The sequence below is a fragment of the Phodopus roborovskii genome, unplaced genomic scaffold, assembly GCF_943737965.1.
Source record: "Phodopus roborovskii unplaced genomic scaffold, PHOROB, whole genome shotgun sequence".
Taxonomy (NCBI): domain Eukaryota; kingdom Metazoa; phylum Chordata; class Mammalia; order Rodentia; family Cricetidae; genus Phodopus; species Phodopus roborovskii.
The window spans coordinates 5,845,565-5,858,675 of record NW_026126638.1 but is presented as its reverse complement, the minus strand read 5'-3'; positions in this window follow the sequence as shown (position 1 = coordinate 5,858,675).

Genomic DNA, 13,111 nt, shown 5'->3' with positions numbered 1-13,111 from the left:
AGAGAATATATACAAAGTACTTAGCCTTAAACGGGACATTCATATAATACCCTTTTACTTTAACACTGAACAATCTTTTCAGAGAAGAAGATGGAAATGTAAAAGGAGAGAAATATATATTCTACAAACAATAGGTGCTTGTACATATTAAATCACAGTGCTATAAGACTGGCTTATAGAGAAATATTTCAGGATTCTTTTTTTTATTCAAAATTTATGTGTGAGGACTCAGTCCAATCTGGGTCATGTTAACCCTGGGCAGGTGGTCAAGAGTTATAAAAGAAAGCAGGCTGAACAAACCATGAGAAGGAAGCCACTAAAGAATGTTCCTCCATGACCTTGTATTCAGTTCCTACCTCCATTTCCCTGCCTTGATTTCTATCAGTGATAAAGTATCACCTTAGAGGGTAAGGTGAAATAAACTCTTTCCTGCCCACCTTGATTTTTGGACAGTGTTTTTATTACAGTGATAGACCCCCTTACTAATGGAGTGAGTGGGCATTAAGACCCAAACAGGAGTTATTGACAACTTACAACCTTCTAGGAGAGGGAATATTTTTTTTATGATGAAACCCCTGGTAGGTCAACAACAAACCAGAGGAGGTCTTATACCCAAGAATATTGGGAAACACAAAATAGACTTAATGATGCTAAAAAAAACACAAAGAGAGAGAGAGAGAGAGAGAGAGAGAGAGAGATTGAGAGAGAGAGAGAGAGAGAGAGAGAGAGAGAGAGGAGAGGAACATATAGAGAGATGGAGATGGATGATAGATAATAGAAAAATAGAAAATTGCATGTATAGAGGTGAAGGTGGATTCAAGAGGGCTTTAGGAGAGGTGCAGGTGATGCCTACACACTGTATGGTATTCTCAAAACAACAATAAAATATTTTAGTGATAAAATACAATAAACAAAATCATAAAGTATAAGAATTTCATAACATGTTGCTAGAGGTTCTGATAAATCAGGGCAAATGTGATTCAGAATCATCTCTAATTTATATTAAAGAAAAGTATTGGAAGTTGGAGAGATGGCTTAGTAGTTAAGAACCATATGCCTCTTGAAAAAGAGGAGACCCAAAGACCTGAGTTCAACTTACAACATCCATATTGGACAGTTCACAACTTTTGCTGCAGGATACTCCTTTGGCATCCAGGAGCACACACACATAATTAAAAGTGAAGTACATTTTTTTAAAAATAAGGAACCATTATCATAAACATAATGATCTTAATACAGAGATACACAGAATGCTGCTATGCTAAACCCTCTTCAATTTCTTGCATATAAAACAGCATATAAAACTTGTAATTCACCTTGAACAAATTGGTACAGAAGACTGCTTTCTGAACATAACTCCAGTAGCACAGACACTGAGATTGATAATTAATAAATGGGATCTCCTGAAAATGAGAGGCTTCTGTAAGGCAAAGGATACAGTTGACAAGACCAAACAGCAGCCTAAAGACTGGGAAAAGATCTTCACCAATCCTACATCTGACAGAGGGCTGATCTCCAAAATATATAAAGAATTCAAGAAACTAGTCACCAAAACACCAAATAACCCTATTAAAAAATGGGGTACAGAACTGAAGAGAGAATTCTCAATAGAGGAAATCAAAAAGGCTGAAAGACACTTAAGAAAGTGCTCAACATCCTTAGCTATCAGGGAAATGCAAATCAAAACAACTCTGAGACACCATCTTACTCCTGTCAGAATGGTTAAAATTAGGATCACCAATGACAAATTATGCTGGAGAGGATGTGGAGAAAGGGGAACACTTCTCCACTACTGGTGGGAGGGCAAACTTGTACAGCCATTTTGGAGATCAGTATGGCGGTTCCTCAGGAAAATGGGAATCAGTCTACCATAGGACCCAGCAATCCCCCTCTTAGGCATATACCCAAATGGTCCATAGCCACGCAACAAAGACATCTGTTCAACTATGTTTATAGCAGCATTATTTGTAATAGCAAGAAACTGGAAGCAACCTAGATGTTCCTCAACTGAAGAATGGATAAAGAAGATGTGGCACATTTACACAATGGAATACTACTCAGTGGAAAAAAAAAATGGAATCTTGAAATTCACAGGCAAATCGATGGAATTTAAAGAAACCATCCTGAATGAGGTAACCCAGTCATAAAAAGAGGAACATGGTATGTACTCACTCATATGGATTTTAGACATTGAGCAAAGAATCACCAGCCTATAATTCACACTGCCAGAGAAACTAGGATACAAGGAGGGATCTAAGAGATTCATACAAAGTCCCTTACAGAAGGGGAAAGGAACAAGATCTCCTAAGCATATTGGGGGTGGGGGTCAGTGAGTGGAGAGGGAGCTAGGATAAAGAAAAGGGAAGGAAAGGAAAGCATGGGGGACTAGGAAGATTGAGTCAGGGGAGGAATAGATGACAGAAAAGAGAGAGATACCATAAAAGAGGGAGCCATTATAGGTTTGAAGAGAAAATTGACTCTAGAGAAATGTCCAGAGACCTACAAGACTGACCCCAAGTAACAATTTGAGCAACAGTGGAAAGGCTATCTTAAATAATGAGATTGATGACTATCTTATCTACCATCACAGAGCCCTCATCTAGTAGTTGATGGAAACAGAAGCAGACACACAGCTGAACACTGAGCTGAACTGGAATCCAGATGCAGAGAGGGAGGACAAGACTGGGCTACAGAAACCCACAAAGACAGCTGACCTGGACAAGGAGGAGCCAATGGGTCCCCAGACTGATAGCTGGGAAAACAGCATTGGACCAACTCAAATCCCCTGAACATGGTTCTCAGTGAGAAGGCCTGGGCAGTATAAGGGACCTCTGACAGTAGAACCAGGATGTATTCCTGGTGCACAAAAGGACTTTGGGAGCACATGACCCATGGAGGGATACTCTCTTAGCCCAGAGGCAGGATGGAAGGCCTAGTCCGTGCTCCAAATGACTTGACAGATTTTGTTGACCCCTCTTGGAAGGCACTACCCTCTCTGTGGAGTGGGGGTGGGGTGGGATGGGAGGGTGGTTAGGGGGGATGGGAGGGAGAGGGACCTGGGATCAATATGTAAAATAAGAAAATAAATATATAAAAATAAGGTAGGAAAGAACATGAAAGTGTGACATTAGGCAGAACCTATTGCATTCTTTCAGGATCCACTAAGCTGAGGACAACTGATTTCAGTGCAGTACAATATGAACCATTGGCCCTGGGACTCTACTGTTCTGTTTCTCTTTCCTAGTAATACCTGGAGGTCTATATCAAATAGCTATTAAGGGCCATTCATCTTATGCTCCATTGCCACTTAGAATTTGAAAACCCAGAGGTTGTCATGGTATTAAATAGACAAAGGCAACAGGACTAATACCTTCCCTGTTTCCCACAGATCTCCTAAGTTCAGGGAGAACTGAGTAGATTGTTATACTACCAGTGAATGGCCAAATACTAGTATTTTCCCTTTCAAGACACACCCATTATCTCAATGGAAGAAAACTCATTATTATTGTCAGCATACAAAGGTTGTTGAGATCTTTGTATAATAATCTCTGTACCCTTGATCTTCATTAGCACAGCTGATTACCCAATCATGCCCCAGAAAAGGAGACTCCTTAAGAATTTCTGTCACTTTTAGACCCTTCTTGTTTCCTACCATCTCTATATCTGTGAATTGCATCATTGTTATTCTTTAATTTATAGTTAATATCCACTTATGAGTGAGTACATACCATGTTTGTCTTTCTGTGTGTGGGTTACCTAACTCAAGATGATTTTTTTTATAGTTCCATCCATTTGCCTTCAAATCTCCTGATGTCATTACTTTTAACAGCTGAGTAATACTTCATTGTATAAATGTACATTTTTTTCATCAATTCTTTGGTTGAGGCTATGACAAATAAAACTGCTATATGAACAAACCTGAACAAGTGTCCTTGTTGTATTATTGAGCTTTATTTGGTATCACTGGGTCTTGAGGTAGATTGATTTCCAGAGTGACTGTACAAGTTTTCAATCCATATTGCAGGGGAACTTTTCTGTTCCATCTGCCAGTTCCAAGTAACCACTGAGAGCCTTATTATTAATTATAAATGCCCAGCCAATAGCAAAGGCTTGTCTCCAGTCAGCTTTTACAACTTAAATTAACACATTTCTATTATTAAAGTATTACTGCTTACAGGCTTGTTTAACTCATCTATGAGCTTCTCATGTTGCTTCAATATCTGGCTCATGACTCTAAAGACACGTCCCTTCCTCTTCCCAGCATTCCTCTGTTCCCAAAATTCTGCATAGCTATTAACATGTCAGATATATATTAACCAATAAGAATAACACATATTCATATTGTACAAAAATTGTTCCACAGAATTTCCCCCTTTTTTTATAATTAAAAAGGTTTTAACTTTAAGATAGTAAAATTATACACAATAAAAACAGCTATCAAGTAAGAATTATAGTTATAATATCCATTTCATTTGCATTTGGCAAATTTGGAGAAGATATTATATTTATTCTTTAATTCCTACAAAGACCACAGAAGGGTGTAATGTTACATACCTACAGGGACATCTGACTGCCTGAACAACCCCTCAAATTTCTTCTGTAACATTGGGGTACCCAACTTTGGCCCTAAGGCTTAGCATATTTGACAGACATTTTTGAAAACAAGGGAATTTTGAAGGACTGTCTTACCTTGTCTTGGCAAAGTTTGGCAGTTGCTTTTTTTTTTTTGTATCCTGATGGTTCAGACTGGACAGTATATTGTCATCAATAAAGCAGAGACAGTTTCTTTGTTCAAATGGTTAGCTTTTTGATGTCGATCATCTTCTTTTGAAGCAAATTGGTGCTGTCAGGAGAAGACATGTCTTATTGTCACTAAAAGTGTTAGGTTATTGAAAATATTAAATATCGCATTCTGTAGGTCTTTGAAGTGTTTGAAAACCATTCATCTACTTAAATATATCCATGTATGATCTTGAAAACATACTATATGTTTGGCTCTTATAATTTGTATTTCTTAATTATTCATTATATTTTAAAATGAGCTGGATAAACACAATACCACAAACAAAAGTAGAAACAGTATAACAAAATAACCTTAAATTTGAATCAATATACAAAAATACATACCAATGTAAATTATTTAAGGCTAGTAGTAGTATTTTTTTAGTTTAAAAGTGGATTAAATAATCTATCATTTTATCCTATCATTTTATATCTTTTATCCTATTTTATATCCTTTTACCCTATTATTTTTATATCCCCTTTTTGTTTTAGAAATTGATCTTTGAATTTAATTCTTTTGTTTAGTATTTTTTTCTGACTATACCAATAACAACTTGTAACCCTCCACCCTCTGCCCCCCCAAAATGACAAACATTCATCATCCACTGAATCACTAAAACTCACCCATACCCCATCTCTTGCCCATGTGAGCATCGTGTTCTCTAGATTGCTTCCTGTTGTCTGAGGGTAATGGCATCTCCAGGAGACCATGTTACCTGACCTATAGTCTTCTCTGGCTTCCTCCCTCACATCTATAGCCAAGATGACCAGGAGCTCTTCATGCCCCCCCCAAGTTTAATCTGACCTTTATTATTTTGAAGGAATTCACAGGTTTTTGTTTCCTGGAGAAACAAAAGCAAAGGCATATCTTCTCCGTGGAGGAACACATTTCTCAACTTTCATTCTGAAGCTAAGACGTCTCTAAAGAATTTAGGCTGGCTTAATTCAGCAGTTCTTTCCATAATCAAAAATCTCTCAGCAGCTGATTAAAGACTTTAGTCAGATTTTTCTTAATTATCCTTAAAAGTTTACACTAACTTATTAGCTGTCATAAGACTAGGACTTTCTGGGGTAGGGCTTGTGAGCAGGAACTGAGGGAGCCTAGAAGAGACCATTGTCCTTGACAAGTTCATTAGTACCACAGCCATATATTAATGGAAGGGCCTTTGCTAGAGGTAAGGAGAGTAACTCCCTTTTAAGCAAGCAATGAAAGGATGAAAATACAGCCTAACTCTCTAATGACCACTAAGAGTTGGAAATTTTTAAAAGTCCATCAGCATGTATTTAAAAATCACCCAAGCTACATGCAAAGCTCAGGAAAAAGAAAAACACATGAAATAGCTTGGTCATGATGAACGGTTTCTGGAAATTATTATTATTATTCATAACCACCTAGTTTCTGAAGAATGTTGTTACCCACAACAGCAGTCTGGGAATTGTTATGGGTCATCCTGTCTACAAAGAAAATTAATAACTAAAATAGATGGGACTCATGGCAAGAAGGGAAAACTAGAAAGAACAAATGCCTCTGCCAATAGATATAGATAACTCCCTGACTGGAGAGTTCATTCTCCCAGCCACTCAAGGACAAAGCCCTGAGCCTGCTGGTCCTAGAGAAAGAAAACCCCCTAACCTTGCAGGTGCACTAAACAATCCTGCCTTGTAAAAACTGTGTTCTCTATGAAATCTATGTAACCTAGGAAACCTTATTAACCATTCCAAGTTTTGAACTGTCCCATGACCTTGCTTTTAGGCCTAGTGAAAATAACAGGCTAGCTTTGAAACTGGCCTTGTTAGCCCTTGAGGTCTTCAGTCCTCTACCCCTGCATGGTGTATGACTGTGGACCACAGTGCACTTGGAATAAAAACTCCTCATGCTATTTGCATTGAGACTGCTTCTCGTGAGTGATTTGGGGTGTCTCCTTTCCTTAGTGGGAGTGTGATGGTCCACACTCTGCAGGTCTTTCAGCAGGAAATTTCTCCAAGCCCCCAAGGAATGGGAGGCTTATTTGATCACCTGACCTTGGGAAAAGGACTTTATAGATGTATTTGTGTGAAGTTTGATTCTTAAAAAGTTTCCCCAAGCAGATGTTACAATACAGTATTTTCACCCATGTCCCAAATAATCTGTTTTAAATTAACAAAACAAAACAAAACAAAAAACAAGTTTTCCAATTGACGTTTCTTTGAGTATCAAAATGAACTCATAAACACAGTTTACAGTGAGATCCTTTTACAGTACACTATTGAAGACTACAATAGTTTCTTATATGACTCAGTTTATCAAAATATCTTAAGATTAACAATGTTACCAAAGACAAGTAGGCTAGACATACACTCTCAATCGTGAATAGATCTTAGATAAACCAGTGTTTATAGATAAACTTTGTTGATAAGCTCTAAATCAGTGTTTCTCAGCCATCCTAATACTTCAACCCTTCAACACAGTTCCTCATGTTGAGGTGACTTCCCAGTTACAAAATCATTCCTGTTGCTATTTCACAATTGCAATTTTGCCATTGTTATGAATCTCAATGCAAACATCTTACAGACAAGTGGTCTTAGGTCACCTCTGTAAAAAAGGTCTTTGAATCCCCAAAGGGTCCAGACTCATAGGCTGAGAAGCTGCTCCAAGCCCTTTGCCAGACTGCTTAGGTCATTAACTTTGTGCATCACAATAAATGAACATCCCAGTTTTTGGTGGTTAGTATTTGATGTTTATGACTCTGACCTTAATTTTTAGGTTTTTATTTATTTTTTTAAGTTCAAATGTTAGTAACACTAAACAGTTGGTAAACTTAAATTGCCCCATAGCTTTGTAAGTTTAAATATTTTAAAAACTGTTTCTTAAAAAGTATGCAGTTTTTTTTTCAAATTCTGTAAAACTCCAAAATTTCCTCTTAAAAAAGTTGAAAGTTTCTCAACTGTGTTTCTGCAATATCAAAAGTAGAGTACCCTCTTTTTCCACTCCAGGAGGGAGAAAACAGGGAATAACCACAATCTGCAAAAGGCAATACCAAGCTTCAAAAGTATGAACCACACAAAGCTCAATATCTGGGATTCATTCATGTTTTGGGTTTTCTGGAAGGGCTTGGATCTCCTCTTTGGTCCCACCCTCCGAAGCATATACACAGCCTGCCTTCTAGTTGTCTGCCTGATTCCTTTCACTGTGGCTGGTGCTTCTGATGACCATCATATGGCATTGGCATTTGTAAAACAATTAGGGTCCACCATTTCAACAGGACTGTCTTTGCAACTCCAGCGTGCCATATATTTGCAAACCTCACCTGTTCCTTATGATTACTTCATGTCTTTAAAATCATTATCACCTGGGCAACTCTTACAAAGTTTAGCATCAGAGCAAGGTACATTCTTGCATGTTTAAGGATATAGATGCAGCTTTTATTCCTTATTAAACAAGCATTGTTTTTACATCCCATCTTTCATAAACCTTGTTTTCAGGACAGGACAGGACAGGAGTTACCATCCAAAAATCCATCCCAGTCCAAAATATCTTGGAGACCTGTAATTGCTTCCTTGGTAGGCCCACTCCACACGTTCATCTTTAATCAATATGGTGAAGTCACATGACATCCACTTTCCTCCAACAATAGAAAAGGTGGCAACCAGCAATGTGAGTTCCTAAAGATGATGGCAATCCAAACTGAAATTATGCCACATGGTTCCTTTAAAATTATCCACATACAGATTTTTTAATTATCAACTCTCAGTGCTACTATTTTTAACTTTTTTTTCAGATTTTGCAGATTTTTAACCATATGCAACAAAATAACAATAAATCTCAAAGTACAGAATTTCACCTAAACCAAATCTAATTTTTTTGGTTGCTTTGTAAGGAGTATGGTTTTTTCCACCTGCCGCTCGGTCTTGTCCCACGGACACGACAACCCCAATTAACACACTGAGACCCATCACTGTGTCAGGAGCTCAGACTGACTCAGTGACATAGAGGAAACTTTTAAATATGCTTGCATCTAGGAAAGGAGGAGTCATATTCCAACTCTACAACCAGCTTTCAAATGAAATAGGATAGCATAAAACAATTTTAATGTTGTCAACACCAAAGAGACAATTGAACTTCTCCTAACCCAAATCCAGTGACCAAAACTTAAATGATAAATTCTGAGCCCTAGCCACAATTGCAGCCATGGCAGCAGTAGTGACTGGTTGCTGTTGGCAGCAGAGACAGCAAAAATATCCAAAAGCATTTCTATATCAGCTCCATGCTTGCAATGAAACTTAAAAAACATACCAGATCTGAGAAGCAGTAGAGAAGCCACTAGTGACCTCCCTCCTACCTCTTGCATTCCTCCATCCAAAAGGGCCGAGACCATCCTCAGCCCCGCCTTACTACTTCCTGTCTCCTATCTATCTTCAGTCCTCTATGGTTAATTTTGGTCAGATGGTGGCTAGCTCCACCCTCTAACTCAAAACAAGCTTTATTGTCAGAATGAGATCAAAATATCACCCACCAGCCACCAGCAATGGAAGAGTGTTTCCCTTGTTCTACATCTCCAGCATAAGCACTCCTTTGTGTTTTGATCTTAGCCATTCTGATAGGTATGAGATGGAATCTCGGAGTTATTTTGGTTTGCATTTCCCTGATGGCTAAGAATGTTGAATATTTCATTAAGTGTTTCTCTGCCATTTGCCCATGGGAGGAACTCATGGATCTCCCTGGGAAGGGGAAACAGAAGTGATCTTCTGGGGGGACTATAGGGAGGTGTGGATAGAAATGTGAGCAATAGGGTTAGGAGTGGGTGGAGGGGGAGAGTACTGAAAGAAATGATTGGAAAGGGGAGGCTTTTCAGGGTCAAGTAGAAAACTGTACAAGTGAGACTCCCACAAATCTACAAAGAGGACCCTAGCTAAGACTCCTAGCAATAGTGGATAAGTAGCCTAAAATGGCCGCCACCTGTGATCAGATTGGTGTCTAACCCAGTTGTTATCAGAGAGACTTCATCCAGTAATTACTGGAACTGATGGAAACAGATAAAGAGATACAGAGCCAAATAACAGATCAGGCTTTAGGAATCCTGATGAAGAGAGGGAGGATGAATTGTATGAGCCAGAGGGGTCAAGGACATCACCAGAAAACTCACCTAATCAACTAACTTGGCTTATAGGAACTCACAGAGTCTGAACCAACCACCAGGGAACCTGCATGGGAATGACACTAGGCCATCCCCCCCCTCTCTCTCTTTTGACCGGCAGGCAGGGAGCTTCTTTATTTATATAGAACTCAGTAAGCAGAGTTAGATTCATTTTGTTCTAAAACATAAATCACATCATTCCTGTTCCTGGACACACGCTTTTAACTTTCTTTTGCATATCCTTTATTCATCATTGATAAACTGTGATAGAACAGAGTTACATTTACAGTCATTTTTACTTATCAACCTCAGAACCCAACTTCTAGTCAGCCCATGTGGTTCGAAGGATACTAGAAAGGAAATCTCCAAACCAGCCCAAGAGACCTCCATGTCCTGAGCAGTGTATTATTAATTCTTAATGGTCAGAGTGACCAAGAAAAATCCTCAGGTCTAAGCTGCTGCCGTTATTATTCAATTGTTGTCATAATACAGTTGTTTACATTTTATATCTTTATAGAGTTTATTTATATGTCTAATCTTGGCATTCTTTTGTTCCTTGGTCATGTGACACCAGCATTAACTTTTCTAAGAATGGAAGGTCCTGATACCTCATTGTTTTGCTATTTCCCGTATCATTTTTTTCTTTTTTTTTTTTTTTTTTTTTTTTTGCCTATCAATATAAGGACAGAGGTAACTTGAACCACTCTGACTTTGTTGTAGCTTTACCTCCAGGGGCATGTCGTATATGGCCTTCCATTTTATCTGACATGTAATTGCCTGAGCATATAGTAAGAAGAGACTTGTAATCGGATCTGAGGCCAACTCCTTTAGCCCACCGAATCATGTTGACCTTTTAAAGTTTACTTTGTTTTGATTATCTTGTTCATGAGTAAGTACAAGGGCAGATGTTTCAAGAATATCTCAGAGCCTCATAAAGAGATCTCTGCCTTCTTTATGTGTGTTACAACCTAAGGAATACCTTCTGGTAGATAAGAATAACTCCCTAAAAAGAGGAGGAGCAGTATGCTCAGGATTTTCTGGGAGAAGCTTAGACTGTTTGGAGAAGCAATACTCTTTGGAGAAGGCATAAATGATTCATAAGAAAATGTCCATCACTTTTTCATGCCTTAGTTGCACAAATAATAAACGCCCCCCACAAGCATGAAACACATAGAGTTCAAAACCAAAAGTGAAAAATGATCACAGTGGCAATTATGCAATTCAACTTTGCTGGATTTTTGTCAAATAGCCATACTGGTTTTATGACGTTTGTTGTTCTCATCACATAGAGTTGTGGGACTCTTTGAATTTTTACTCTAATGTTTCATTTTCTAAAGCCTTAAATAAATATTATCCAACCATTTTGCTAGGGACCATGATTAGGTACATCAACCTAAATGACAGAAACAGCTTTCATGACAGCAAGAGATATTTGCATAGCTCAAATTCAGAAATGGTCTCTGAAGATGGTTTAAAAAAGTGTCCCAATACTGGTTCTCCTGATAATGAGAGAGTGTGCATGGCTTCCCTATTTTTCAGTGTTCCTTGATACATCTACATAGTGTGTGAATGAAGGTGAAGGAAAATCTTTGTCCATCGTTTTTCTGTTTCTCCAGGTATCTGTGATTTAAACAGTCTGCCGTTGATTTAAAAAGGAAATAAAGATTTGCCTCTGTGAACCTTTGTTACCATTCTCTGCCTTCATGGTTTCTGTGTGAAGATGCAATGTTTTGAGTATAGCTTCTCTTTATTTCTAGGCAACTTCATCTAATGGCAGTTTCCCTTAGAGCTCTTATAATTAGTTTACTCCTTCTTCCATGTTTGTGAGCAGACACAGAGGGTGAATGGGTGAATGTCTAGCTCAGTAACCCGCAGATATGTTGTTGTGAATGGTATCTTGTTTTTAACTTTGGATTGTGTGTGTGTGTGTGTGTGTGTGTGTGTGTGTGTGTGTGTGTGAATTCTTTGTATGTAATATAACACACAATAATTATCAGCAGACAATAGTAGGAAAGATGGACTATTCATGGCAATAGCAGAGAAAACAGGGCCTATAGGTGAGAAAAAAACAAAAAAACAAAAAAACTTCATAGACAGCGGTTCCTTTAAACTCTTCTGCCTGTCTCCAAAGCACTTTTGTGCTATTGATGCTGAAGAGCCATTCATGCTATCTCCTGAGGACAGAGGCTTATCCACCTCATTAGTCATTCCCCACATCCACAGTATACTGGCTTTTAAATTTTACTATCTGACATCTAAACTTGATCAATTCAAATTACATAGAGCATAGACCAGGCAAAACATTGCAAAGTAGTGGAAATGAATATGTGTTTATTTGCATTTGAGCAAATGAAAATTAAACTTTAAGTTCAAAATCAACAACTGAAGATTATGGCTTGTAGTAAGGTTATGGGTTAGAGTTTTTTTTTAACATTGGTTTGGCATTATAGTACATAAATAAGGTTAGTGCTGAACTTTACCTTTGTCTTAATATTGCTTTCCTCCTTAACATTGGCCACAGTAAAATATCAGCAAGAAACTCACTGTCCTCACAGAAACTATATATTGGTAAAACTTTTGCTAGGAGATTACAAATCTCACACAATTACATTTGTCTTATATTTTGTCCTGACTTAAGTAGTAATCACTGCATTTTTCCACTTAAATTGCAGATTTTGCTTTAGGAAATTTTGCCAGGGTCTCCACATCATCTGCAATCTATCTGCCCTGACTTGGGCAGTAGAAGTTATATGTCCTAAGATGATGGAATTCTTACTGCCTTGGCGGTCTTCAGAATTAGTTTGCTCTGAGACAGTTAATATACTGGTATTTAACTAATACTTCATCCAGGTTAATATAATGATGAGTGAAAATGACCTTACTGCTAGGCAGGACGTTATCTTTACAGTACCTATTGTGTTACTAACCTCAAAAGGTCTCAGTGAAAATCAGACTCATTGATTTCCTAAGATTGCTGTCAAGAAAGACCTCAGGCTTTGACTATCTCTACCTGAAAAAGCAGGGTGTACTATTAGTTTTAGCATTATATAGTTATGAAAGATGCAAACTCAAGCCCCAGTTCTCACAGAATGAGCACATTGTCCACTGACCCATCCTCATAGTTTGACTTTGCTGTTTTCTAACTTTCCCATGGTGAACATGTATAAGACAATGTAGGTAGCAGAATATGTGAGAAATATGACATGTAGCAAACC